The 12,618-nt window shown below is 37.9% G+C and overlaps 1 protein-coding gene across 2 annotated transcripts in view; it reads left to right on the top strand.

Annotated features, from left to right (window-relative positions):
• LOC149829991 (uncharacterized) overlaps positions 1-12,618 on the top strand; it is a 67,070-nt gene that overhangs the window by 53,167 nt on the left and 1,285 nt on the right. The gene's annotated exons all lie outside the window — the stretch shown is intronic.

Below are 12,618 nucleotides of genomic sequence, written 5' to 3'. Positions count from 1 at the left end.
GCCTGTATCTGGACCTGAAAGCTGTCTTCAGAATGTCTTCTGCCTTGATTCACAACTGATGATATCTCGAACAAAGATCAATCTTCGAAAATACATCTGTCGTGCGCAACTGATCAAACAGGTCGTCAATCCTGGGTAAAGAATACTTATTATTCAGAGTGACCTAATTCAACATGCGGTAATCAATGCAAAGTCTCATAGATCTATCTTTCTTCTTGACAAATAATACTGGCGGACCCTAAGGTGACACACTCGGCCTGATAAATCCCTTGTCAAGAAGCTTCTGTAGCTGCTTCTTCAACTCAATGAGTTCAACAGTTGCCATACGATATGGTGCTCAAGACACCGATGTTGTACCTGACACTAACTTAATCGAAAACTCGGTCTCTTGGTGAGGTGGTAAACCTGGTAAGTCTTTTGAAAAGACATCGGGAAAGTCATGGACCACGTCCAACTGCTCCAAAGGTGTCTTTTGGCAGCGAACATACTGGCCAAGAACACTTCACAACCCTGTTTGCAGTACTTAGTGATCTTCATTGCGAACACAATCCTTGCCTCACCCACTGGTCTAGTCGCCTGAAACAACCAGAGCTGACAGATAAGGTCCTCTGCGCTTGTTCTTGTTATGACTTTTGTTGCTGACTGAATGGGCTCCTTGACTTGTTCGAGTAGTACTGGGCGATATGATCGGGCTGCTTGCACTGGTAGCGGAGCCCCTTGAAGAGAAGACAAGAATGAAAAGGATGATTTTTGTTATATCTCTTGCATTTTGGCTGTGTCTTCCCCTACTGCTGTCTTTGTTGAGGACGGTTCTGGTGGTTCCCCTGCTGGGTCTTCTGTTTCTTGCTTTGTGCCCTCTGCGTCTGGCCACCATCTGGTGGGTTCTTTCGAGCTCTACCATTGTCGTTACCACCCTTCTTCGACTGCCCTCCCTTGAATCACTCCCACTCCTCATTCAGGATGAAAGCCGATTCAATGGTGTCGTTAAACGTCGTAGGACGACTAGTCATCACCGAACACGTAGCTCGTCCTTGAGCCCTCTCACATACTTCGTTGCCTTCTTCTTATAGTCCGCAAACATGTTGGGGCAATATCACTCTAGGCTCCTAAATATTGTGGTGCAGATGCGATGGCTCGAGAAACTATTGCTGCATCGTTTTCCTGGCGAATGAGGGAAATAGGCCTCCAAAAACTCCTCTCAAAAGATCTCACAGGGAATGGTCTCCTTAGTGGCGTACTTTATCCTCCATACTGTATCCTACCATTTCTTGACATCACCCTTCAGACGGTACGTGCCAAAATTAGTTAGTTTGTCCTTCGGTACCGACAGGACACGGAAGACACTTTTGATCTCCTCGACCTAGCTCTCAGTGGCTTCAGGGTTGACCTTCCTAGAGAAAGTTGACAAATACAATTTCAGAAATTTCTTGTAAGTTATTGCACTGATGTTCATGGTTACAATTGATACTGGGTGTACACACATTGGAGGTTGGGCAGTCTGCGCCTCAACATGTGTCGTAACAGTCTAAACCAGACTGTTGAGGGCATTTTATCAGAAAATCCCTCTGCTCCTGCAGTTCGCGTGAATGCTAGAATGATCACGAGTATACATCTATAAAGAAAATTCAACCAGAAAGTAAATTTATACCCCTAGATCATGCTTACTCCTTTAGGAGTGATCCTGTTACAACAATACCATCATATCAAGTACACAATTTAAATCATCACATTTATTTAAATATAACTATCCATGCAGTTAGAAATAAAAATTTTCATAATTTCAAGACAGTAAGGAAAAAAATTTCACTAGTTTGCCCTTACTAGTGATATAGAGACTGCTTCTGGAGTACGAGTTTATGATCTATGTGTTGGTGGTTTTGATTAGCTTCGATCTTATCCATAGGCTCTAATACAAACTCTTTAATGACCTAAAACTGACCTTCAAAAAATGCAGATTTTTTTTAAACAATTGTGGAAAACCTCCCAAGGACCAGAGGTACATTACAATTTTAATATTCACGAACCATCAATAATTTCAGTCAGAATCAACTTAAACCATGAACTGAAATTTTATTTACTAAATCAAATAATGTCAATAAGTTTTAAATAAATTCCAAAATCAACTCTATCCAATCCCATGCACGTTAGAACCCGAGCCACTAGACCATAAACTTCGAGTCCTCCAATCCTATCATCACGGAGCTGCATTGCCTGAAAAATATTTTTTTGAAAATGAGTAAGAACCGAAGTCATATTACGAGATCCTCTAAATTTCCAATCAAGCATAAACTTAAGAGGAATCACAAGTAACATATTACTAGAACAACTTACCATCTAAGCGGTTTAAGCAAGCAAATCACAATTTCATGCTAAACCAAACATTTAGGGATAACATGAAATTAATGCTAAACATTTAGGTATGCATAAATCAATGCAACATGCAACAATAACTTTTTAAGTTAATTTATCAGAATTGCTTTTGTATGCATGTCCCTACCTAATGCACACAAATTTAATTTTCACTTTCTTACTAACCCACAGATACTCCAAACGAGCAAAATTTACAAGGTTCAAGGCAATTCTCAATCGTAGCTTAACACACTGTTTGTATTTTAATTACTGGGTTCCATACTTGTTCCCCAACCGATATCAGGAATCATCACCATCAATCGGAATATTATAAATCATCACTTAGTGCTAGGACATCAAGAAAATCATCATCAATTGATGTCACTTTCTTGGTATATCAATAACTACACTTGAGTCAACAACACCACTCCCAGGCAAAGTGATTGAAAGTTTCTTACAACCGTGGTCGAAAACATGAACCACACATCGGGTTCTTAGGGACAACAAAAGCACACGATGTTTAGCATCCTCACGGTCTCATGTGACTGCCATCCAAGGTTCTCACCCTTTCAGAGGGACAATATGAAAGAAAATTATTATGCAGTTTGATCTCATTTACCATATTAATTAATTAAAAGTTTTTTTATACAAGAACAATTATGTAAATCAACATGCAATAGAAAATTCGAGCCTTTGCCCTATCAATTCAACATTGTAATTAATTCAGAAACAATTTCAAACAAAATTATTTTGCAATGCATTCAAAGTTTACAATATCACGAGCAACACATGCTCCTAGCCTCGAAAGGCCTATCGGTGGTTCACACGTAACCACTACGTGAATTAAATAGCATTAGACATCTCACGTTAACAATAATCATCATCCATATTCGAGAACAATTTGATGTTCACAGTTCACATGACATGATATCAAAACATATTCATGACCTGTGAGTGAATACAAACTTTATAGAGCACAATTAGATCTATCATGTTGGTCTAGAATCCAAACATTTTGGGATTGATGAGTTTCGGCACTCATTAGGTTCAGATTTGATAAAATATCCGTGACCAACCCGATTTCATGTTTCCAAAATAATTCAAATTTTAGGGCTAACATAATTAAAAATTTCTGTTTTTCAAAAACCCCTTTCAAATTTAATTTCTAATTTATTATGCAAAACAATACTCATATTTAAGGAAGCCAACAAATCATCATGTATGCAATGCCACGTTTACTATAGTCATTTCTAAAGGCATGACAGACAAAAGTACTGAAATCAGCTTTGCAACATAATAATTCACTTAATTGAATTTATGCATGCTAAAATTAAAACAGGAAGTTAAACATGATATGCATGACTAAATCATTTGAAGAAGAATCAGACATTAAGTTATGGAAATTCAGAATTAGAAAATTTCAGAAGACACGGATTGCGGCTGAATGCATACATGTGCATACCCTATTAAATACATAGGTACTTGACTGTTGAATACACACATACATATATATATGACTTGTTATGAATGTATATATATATCTCAGCCAATATATATACATATGTACTGCATACTATATGGAAATATATATATCCAGATCAGCATACATACATGGTAACTGGTATATATATTTTTGACTTCTTGTGAATATATGTATATATTTGTATCTCAGTCTATATATATATATATATGTGCTGCATAATGTATGAAAATATATATACCCAGATCAGTATACATACAGGCTGACTGGTATATATATTTCTGTCTTGTGAATATATATATATATATATATATATATATATATATATATATATATCAGTTGAACAAAGTGTTACAAATTCATTTCCATATACAACTCCTCAGTAACTATGGAGTGGCTATAACATTTGTCTAAAGCACTTGAAATCCTTGAGGAGAAAAAGAAGAGATTTTAAAAAAATAATTCTTATTAGGTGTAGTTAGCATAAGAAGGCATCTAAGCTTTATGATATGGTTATTAATAAGGTTATTGAAAATAGAGATGTGAAAGTTGGAAAATAGGAAGCTTTAGGAGCAGGTTGATTCCATGCATTATGTGTGCCCATCTAGATTAACTTCCCTATTGATTTGTAATGGCTTACGTCTACTCTTTTGCAACAACAAACACCTATAAAGGTTTGCTGCTGATCACCCAAGAAAGCCCTGTGAATCAGAATAAATGCATCACTGCAACTGGTGTGAGTTTTGTGTGAAAGTTAGACACCAAATAATAAAAACCGGCTCGCACGAGTAGTGGAGTCCGGATCGATCCCAGGGAACGGAAGATACTTCGTATTCAAGCACACAATCTAAACTACTCTTTATTGCCAAAAAAGAAAATTCATTTAATTAAGTAAATAAGGGAAGAGTGTAGCCCTCTGCTGAAGACTTTAAACAATAATTAAGCGACCTTATTACAACCCAATTAAATGAATAAATAGCAGAAATAAAATTCTAATCTAAAAATAAAGGAAAAAGGTCTAGAGTGCTTTAGGCTTTTGTAGTCTTGAGACTTGATTTGCTTCCCTTTATGCTTTCCTCTGTGTTCTTTTTGGGTAACTAGGTTGAACACTTTTTGGTCTCTGAAGGCACTTTTGAAGGCCAGAAGGGACCTCATAGGGCACTTCAGGGGCACGAAAAGGGACTCACCGTACGTTCGATCACTTCCTTTCGATGGAGGGGTTGATAAAAAGAATGGATTTTTCGTTTCAATCATGCGTAGCTCCAATCTCTTTGATGATGGGGGTAAGAAGAATCGACGACGACGAGGTTTAGAAGAAAGAAAGATGAAGAAAAAGAAGAAAGAAGAGCAAGGAAGAGAACCAACTTGAGAAGAGAAAATGAAGAAATAAGAAGAAGAGGTAGTGAGAAGTGAGGGGGAGGGGGGGGGGGGGCGCATATCTCAAGAGGGAAAAACAACCTCCATGGCTGGAACAAAGCTATTTATAGACAAAAATTAGGTTAAAACACATTTTCTATGGAAGTCTGAAATATTTTCAAAATTTTCAAAACAGGTATTCCTCTTAAACATGTTTTTCAAAAGGGGTTTTTCCTAAACTAATTAACAATTAGTAAAATACTTCTAATCTAATTAAACTATGAATTAGAAAAATTCTAAACTAATAAAAACATCAAAAAATGCACGACTGAATCGAAAAATGCGATTTTTTCCGAAAATTCAATTTCGAAGCGGATTCTCGAAAATAATGATAAAGATGGGTTTTTAATGCAATTTTATCATGGATCATGCGTAAATAAAGTTGAATAAAATGTGAATATTATGCATGATAAAATACCCCCATGTTTATCGTTTGCTAGTCCTCGAGAAAACTGAAGCAAAAATAACAACTAACTAAAACCAAAACTTAACTCACTTTTGTAGGAATCACGGTTGCATTTAGCGTATGCAACATGCCCTTTCAACCCCTGGGCTACCCCAGTGGACGAGTAAGGTCTCGTGAGGGTTTGCAGTGATGCTACCCATAAACATCTATGTCATGTATGTATAAAAATTCAACTTCAAAACCATTAGGCAATTGAAGAGTTTGTTTTCACAAGTATTTCATGCCATTACATTGTCAAAACATAATTAAAGTCTTTTACATCACCACAGAATAAAACCTTTTCATTCACTTTTCTAAATATCATAATCATTTATGCTTTATTCTCAGAAAATCAAATATATACATGTCATTATTTACTTATCCTCACTTATGTTTTTTGCACAAGTTTTCTCAAAATTTGCTTCTAAGCAGTGATTTTTTTTTATTTTACACTTTTTTTCTTTGATTTTCAATTTTCACCCTTTTTCTTTATTTCTTTTGTTGAGCACTATATCAAATTTTTACTTTTCGTGACTCGTGTAACGAGCTTTAGGTCAGTGACTCCCAGGCCAGACGACCTTAGGGTACTAGATACAAAGTATCCCCCAGACTTAATTGCTCAAGTCACTGGACCTTCCATTTTCATAGTTTACGTATAGTCTACTTCTCTGTCATGTGCAATGTCAACATTTATTAGGCTCTCTATAAAGTCCATGTAACGGGCTTTCGGGCCGGTGGCTCCCAAGCAAAGATGACTTTAGGGTACCAGGTGTAAACACCTCTTAGGCTCTACATGCTTGAACAAAATATGCCACAAATATTAACTTAGACACAAAAGTGATTTCCTTCGTTATCCTTTTCAACATGGGATTCAAACATTTCAACTTGTGTCTGAGCCCAACTACTGGGGAATACAAAGACATCAAATAACTAAACGTATGCTCTTTTCATTTTTTGAGCTCATGAATGCAATGTTGTTCATTTGTTTAGTTTTTCAAAAATAAAACTGTGCATATTCATACTTATGATTCAAAACAAACTTTAACATGCATCTTTCGCCATTTGTTTAAAATCCACATAAACAACCATGTTTTTGTAGATCAGTGTTAATTTTTTTTCGTGAGACTTGAAAATTTCTAAAAGCATTAGATTTTGTAAAGCATTCTTATAATATCAAAGTCATTCCTTAAAAGCCCAATTTTTATGAGTTGTCATCAAAAGTGCAAGTACGAAGACAAAAAAATCTAGGTGTGCAAACTACACCCTCCCCCATGCTTGAATGACACTGCCCTCAGTGGCACTCCTCCATGCTTATATGAAACTTAGGGAATGCATATGAGAAACAAGAAAATATAGGAGGAAAGTGGTCGAAGTCACCTGATCCACTCTGTGGAACCTTACCTGAATACGACATATGAGTGGCTCTGCATAGGTTCCACCTGTCATGCAACCCATAAAAATATACCAAATGCAATGCATACATAATCTATCATTCATGCTCATGACAGAAGAAAACTACTTAAAAACAGAAAAACTGCGAAAACTACTAATGGTACATTACAAATATGGGCGACTTCTCATAAAACGCTAAGTTTTACGTCCTCAGCTAGACAGATCTCTGGTTTCCCTTCATTGTCCATGAGATCAATGGAAGTGAAGTCATCCTCAATCAGGGGTTCTAAGGAAAATAGTGTCATCTGTGACACTACACACTATGTTTCCTCCAACTCTACCCTTATCTATCCTACGATGACTCTCGAACTTGGGATGAAGGAGCTTAGTCTCCACGTGGAGACTAGTCTCAATTGATGGTGAGTCATAAACAAAACGACTAGCATGACACATCCAACTGTGGATCGGATTGCTTCCCTGTGGCATCTGTCACTTGTAAACAATCGTCATGTCCTGTCACTCTCATGACAACATCAAAGATTTATAATCGTAACCGCTTGTTGTCGAAAGAAACCTCCATCTCCTTAGTACGACAATCAATACGAGCATGGGCAATGGCCAAGAATGGTCTGTCCAGAATAATGGGGATCTGGTGAGTGACATCAGTGCCTTCCATGTCCAGAACAAAAAAATCGTCAGGAAAATAGAAGTCCTCGACCTTAACTAACACATCTTCTAAGATTCCTTGCGAATGCTTTGTAGACCTGTCAACCAACTGCAAGACAGTAGTCATGGGCTTTAAATCTCCAATCCCAAAAGTGTCATAAAGGGAACTCGACAATATGTTCACGCTTGCCCCAAGATCGAGCAATGCATGCTCGATAGTCATATTCCGAGATAATCAGTGCCCCAGGATCCTTGAGCTTGGGTGGGGCTTGGTGCCGAAACACGGAACTCACCTGCTCAGTCAAGAAGATCATCTTGGGCAACGACCTAGATTTTCTCTTCTGCGAGCAAAGTTCTTTGAGGAACATTGCATAAACAAGCACTTGCTGGATGTCGTCAAGCAGAGGGATGTTTATGTGAACCTGCTTGAACATGTCAAGCATTTCGTGCATGCACGTCTCCAGTTTGCCGAAATCAATCGGTTTGGTCAGGGCCTGAGGAAAAGGGGCTCTAGGGATATACGAAGGAGAGGGGACATGCTGTGGGCCTTGCTTGCTTTCCTCGGGCCTGATGGAAGAGATCGACTGGTCAATAAGTGTGGCAGTGGGCTCGCGAGTCGACTCCTGTATAGGGTGAAATGCCTTCCCATGCCGAATGGTCATAACAGAATTTGCCTGCTCTTTGTGGGACACTGTGAGGTGCATGCTGTAAGACATGGGTTCCTTACCCTTCAGGTTGACGACAAACTAACTCGAGAGGCTTCCCTCGCTGCGCCTGCTCAAGTCTTCAACCAACTGTCTCATCTGGGTCTGTAGCTTCGCTATCGACTGCATATGAGAGCTGAGATTGGCCTTGATGTTAGAGAAGACCTCTAACAACTTCTCCTGAAAAGATGGGCTCGATGTGGGCTCCTGAGGAGAAAGCAAGCTAAGCGAGTGGTGGGCCTGTGGAAATGTGGGATGCGGGTAACCTTGTGAGAAGTTACCTTGTCTGTGCTGTGTCTGGTGAGACATGTGGGGTGGTTCTTGTGGATTTCTTCATGCAAAGTTATGATGATTTCACTAGCCCGATCATGCACCGGTCTCGCGAAACCTTGCGTAGCATTCACTTGCTCCTGAACGAATTCAGGATAGAGTGGTGCTGTCAGACACTCAGAAACAATGTGTGCAGGGTTAGCGCATAACTCACACACTTTTCTTGATTTATCGAAGTGGGGTGAGCCAGTAATTGATCAACTTTCCTGGTCAATTGGTCCACTTTGATTTGCAGATTATGTTCGGACCCGAATTCATAAATCTCTTTCTTTTTAGGACCCCACTAGGAACATGTGTGGTCCTATCAATACGTTAGGACAAATGACATTTTCGCTCAATGTATCGAATATGACCCATGCCTCGTTCTTGCTCATGAGTATGAACATGCTCCACACGAATAATCAAACATTTGCTTGTCCTTCTCGGTCAAGCCATCATAAAAGTACCACACCAGTTGCCAACGAGGCACCTGGTGGTGGGGGTACTTGCGGAGAAGATCTTTCATCCTCTCCCAGGTCTCATGAAACTGTTCACCCTCAATCTGAAAGAAACTGTTAATGGCTTTACGAAACTGGTTCGTCTTACCAATTAAGAAATACTTCTTAAGAAGCAAACACTTTATGCGTTCCCAAGTGGTAATCTGAATAGTATTGAGGGCCTTCAGCCAATGCTTGGCTTTGTCCTTGAGGAAGAACGAAAACAACGTCAACCTCAATGCGTCATCCCTAAAATTGTTGATCTGCACAGTGGAGCAGATCTTGAGGAACTCATCGAGATGACAGTAGGGGTCTTCGTTGCTTAGGCTATAAAAAGATGAAAGCATTTGGATTATGCAGGCTTTTATCTCAAACTGAGACGCTCCTACCACGAGTCTCGCGATGTAAGAGGCGAGAGTATATTCATTGGGAGTGAAGTACTCCCAAAGAGGACGAGTCAACTGTTGATCTTGGGCCATGGGGCCGGATTGATGAGCTCTCCTAATAAGAGACTCGGGATCCTCAACAACTCAATTAGTTCAGGGTTAAGCAAGCATCGCCCTTGCATGCACTTGTGGCTAGACCGGTGCAACAACGGTCCTAAGACACTGGTTTTCTACTTACCTAACGTGTAAAGCGGCCAAACCACATCAAACCACAAAGTAGGTAAAATAAAAAATAATACTAAAAAACAGTAAATTGACAAACACCATACACTTGCACTCAACAAATATTTTGCGAAAAACAAACTATGAGCACAATACCAATCGTGCACAGTCACCTCTAAGGGTATCCTAATAGTTGGGCCGTGCAAGAAAAGTAAATTGGTATCTAGAGTATGCAATCACGTAATTCTAAACCTAAATACGGAAATGAAGCTAAACAATCCTAAATATGAAGCAGGAATTAAACTAAACAACCTAAACAATAAACAGAAAGCAAACTAGCACCCTACAAAACGTGAACAACAAATGACAATAAAGTGAATACTCGTATTACTCACCGTTCCCCGACAATGACGCCAAAAATTTGGTGTGAGTTTTGTAAAACATTTTTAAAACAATATTTTTATGTAAAAACAATGTGAAAGTTAGACACCATATAATAAAAACTGGCTCGCACGAGTGGTGGAGTCCGGGTCGATCCCAGGGAACAAAAAATACTTTGTATTCAAGCACACAATCTAAACTACTCTTTATTGCAAAAAAAAAAGTTAATTTAATTAAGTAAATAAGGGAAGAGTGTAGCCTTCTGCTGAGGACTTTAAACAATAATTAAGCGACTTATTACAACCCAATTAAATGAATAAATAACAAAAATAAAATCCTAATCTAAAATAAAGGAAAAAGGTCTTGAGTGCTTGAGGCTTATGTAGTCTTGAGACTTGATTTGCTTCCCTTTATCCTTTCCTCTGTGTCCCCTTTTGGTAACTAGGTTGAACACTTTTTGGTCTCTGAGGGCACTTCTGAGGGCCTGAAGGGACCTCAGAAGACACTTCAGGGGCACGAAAAGGGGCTCACCACACGTTCAATCACTTTTTTTTCGATGAAGGGATTGAGAAAAGAGTGACTTTTCCGTTGCAATCATACGTAGCTCCAATCTCTCCGATGATGGGGTAAGAAGCACCGGTGACAACGAGGTTTAGAAGAAAGGAAGATGAAGAAAAAGAAGAAAGAAGAGCGGGGAAGAGAACCAGCTTGAGAAGAGAAAATGGAGAAAGAAGAATAAGAAGAGGTAGAGAGAAGAGAGAAGAGAGAAGAGAGAAGAGAGAAGAGAGAGGGGGCACATATCTCTATGGAAAAACAACCTCCATGGCTGGAACAAAGTTATTTATAGACAAAAATTAGGTTAAAACACATTTTCTATGGAAGTTTGAAATATTTTCAAAAATTTCAAAACAGGTCTTCCTCAAAAACATGTCTTTCAAAAGGCTTTTTTCCTAAACTAATAAAAAATTAGTAAAATACTTTTAATCTAATCAAACTACGAATTACATAAATTCTACACTAATAAAAACATTGAAAAACGCAGTGCTGAATCGAAAAATGCGATGTTTCTCGAAAATTCAATTTCGAAGCGGATTCTCGAAAACAATGATAAAGATGAGTTTTTAATGCAATTTTATCATGGATCATGCATAAATAAAGATGAATAAAATGCGAATATTATGCATGACAACCCTCTTCAATACCTTCACCAAGTTAACGGGAGTTCTGCAATACCTTGACCAAGTTAATGCTACTCTCTCTCTCTCTCTATATATATATATCTTGTTAGATAGATATATGTATATACATGCTGATCGACCCACCTTGCTGTGAAACAAGGATTGGAACTGATCTGAAAAGGCATCCATTATCGGCATAACAGTTAACTTTTGAATCCACAGAAATTCTGGGCATGAAAAGAAACAAGAAACAAAATTTCTGAACCTAGGCATCAGATTTAACATATCCAAGAAATATCATAATTTTTGCTGGGACGTTAACTATAAAAATTACAACAGCAAATATCAGGTTTTCCTTTTCTTAAACTAAAACTAACTTTAGAACAACTACACAGATTCAATCAACATCGATTTTAACGGTGAATAAAAGTTAGATTTATAAGCATCCGTTAACAAGTCATAATACCTCCAACTCAAACTCGATTCAATAACACACACACTTAAAGAAAATTGTGTTTATGCTAACTGAAAAAAATCGTCAGTTTAGAGCTAACAGCATATATATATATATATGCTGAAAAGAAAAATCAACTCAATCTATATAGTTCCAGATTAGATAAAATTGATAAATCTGTATGAACATATACATATTTGATTTCTCTTGATTCGGTCCACGCAAATCTCTCTACTCATTGGAATAGAGAGAGAAGCCCGTACTTTGCTCTTCGGATTGCGTAGAGGAAGGAGGAAACGTAGAAGATATTCTTCTCTCTCTAAATTTTTTTCAGCTTGATGTTTTTGAGAGAGGTTTAACCTCTCTTCTTATAACTAGAAAGACTCCCTGGTAGGGGGTGATGCCCCCTTCTAGATGGATTTGGTTGGGGTAGAGTTCTACCAACTATCATAACCCCTTAATATATATCTATATCTATATATATATATATATATATATATATATATATGTTTCTTAAAGTTTTAAATTCATTTTGTTTTAAAAAGATATGGATGGATTATGGGTCCGAGTTGAACCCATGATCCAAATTTATATCCATTTGGATTTCAGCCTATACATGGCACTAGTCAATATGGATCATGGACTAGGTCCATATCCATATTGGCATCAACCCAAATGTATATAGACCGGGTCAATTCCGATCCAAATAGAAAAAGACTCAAAATAGAGGCCGATCTAA

This window comes from Nuphar pumila, chromosome 8 (genome assembly GCF_984573655.1).
Source record: "Nuphar pumila chromosome 8, dmNupPumi1.hap1.1, whole genome shotgun sequence".
In the NCBI taxonomy this organism is placed as follows: domain Eukaryota; kingdom Viridiplantae; phylum Streptophyta; class Magnoliopsida; order Nymphaeales; family Nymphaeaceae; genus Nuphar; species Nuphar pumila.
The sequence above is the reverse complement of the archived record's forward strand: the minus strand, read 5'-3'. Positions and strand labels throughout refer to the sequence as shown.